Here is a 1,425-nt window from a genome sequence, read left to right on the forward strand (position 1 = left end):
GGTAAATGCACTGAAACCTGTCTTTGTATACTGTGTACATTTTGCTTCTTTTTATATCCTGACATACACACCTAAGCCTAAAGAGTTGCTGAACGTCGTCCGTCTGAATTTCAAGATTGGCTGTAAGTGATATATGCACCCCAGTCACTGCGGTCTGAATGCATTGAGTAGCTTAACGTTTTGGCACTATAACGCTGCTGTGCCTCCTCCCCCGTTAGTAATCCTTGCTTGTGGAAGGGCTAGGAAAGTTTACATTTTCCAGGTACTGCTGTCTGTCTTTCGCTATCAGCAGACCACACCACTCCATGTCCTCTCTCCATCCCCGTTTTCTTCCCTGGTGAAACTCAATCACTTGTTCTCACCTCGTTTGGGTGAATAGGGCTGAGCAGGGACCATGGGGAAGGACTTACTCAAGGGTTATTTCAGTTGTTCCTTGGCACGTGAGGATTGTTCCTTTATTTTAGTCAGCCCCAAGAAAGCTAGTTTACGCAATGAATTTAGCTTGAAGATGTTAATTTCTGTCACTTAGGAGCTGCTTTGTTCCTCTGCTATTGTTGTCCGTGGTGTAGGATGTGCTAAGGCACCGTGTGCACGCTGTGCCACAGTGCTCTCTAGTCAATGGAAAAATCCCAAAATAGTTCCCAAGCCCTCCGTTCTCCCTCTCAATGCTTTTTTTCCCAGTCCTGAACGCCAGAGCTGGCAGCTCCTGGAGATGTGGGCAGCGTGGCTGTATGTTAATCCCTCGGTGGGATTGTGTGTCTGTTCTGGGATGTGCTCGAGGTAAAGCTGAGCTGGGCCAGCCTTTACCTGTGTCTGCACATGCTTTCAGGAGCTAACAGCGACTGCAGGTTTGTCTGCCCTTCAAGGGACATTTTCCAGGGGCTGCCTGTGCAGTCTGTATTTGAAACACTGCTGCTTTTTTTTCCCCTCTACCAAATCGTGCATACAGACTGCCATACTTAAATGCTGTATTGAGTGGTGGTTCTTGCTCTTTCCAAGGTGCAGAGCTTTGGGAAAGGGAAGAAACCACTCTCTAACCAGAAAGATTATCCCTTTTTTTAATAGAACATGTGCCAGAGCAGCACGTGGGGTTCACAGCCTCTTTGGCACAGGGTAACCAGGAGCAAAAGCAAACCTTACAGTGTGCTCTCTTGTTGATCTAATGCATTTCTTTGGGCAACCAACCAAGAATGTGGTTGTTTTCAGCAGCATTCGGGGATCTCAGCGAGTCTCCTCAGTCGCTGAGCCAGTGAAGGCACAGAGGGAGCCAGCAAGCGGCTGCAGGAGAGGGAAACCAGCCTGGCAGCTCCATGGAGCAATGCGGGCTGCTGGGGAGACGCAGGGGAAGGTGGGCTGGGGGTGCCTGCAGGGCTGGGGGTGCCGAGGTGACGGGGCCGAAGGAGGAACCCAAACCTCTGCTGTGAA

Source organism: Nipponia nippon, unplaced genomic scaffold (genome assembly GCF_047370975.1).
Source record: "Nipponia nippon isolate SJK-2023a ecotype South Korea unplaced genomic scaffold, ASM4737097v1 scaffold_12, whole genome shotgun sequence".
In the NCBI taxonomy this organism is placed as follows: Eukaryota; Metazoa; Chordata; class Aves; order Pelecaniformes; family Threskiornithidae; genus Nipponia; species Nipponia nippon.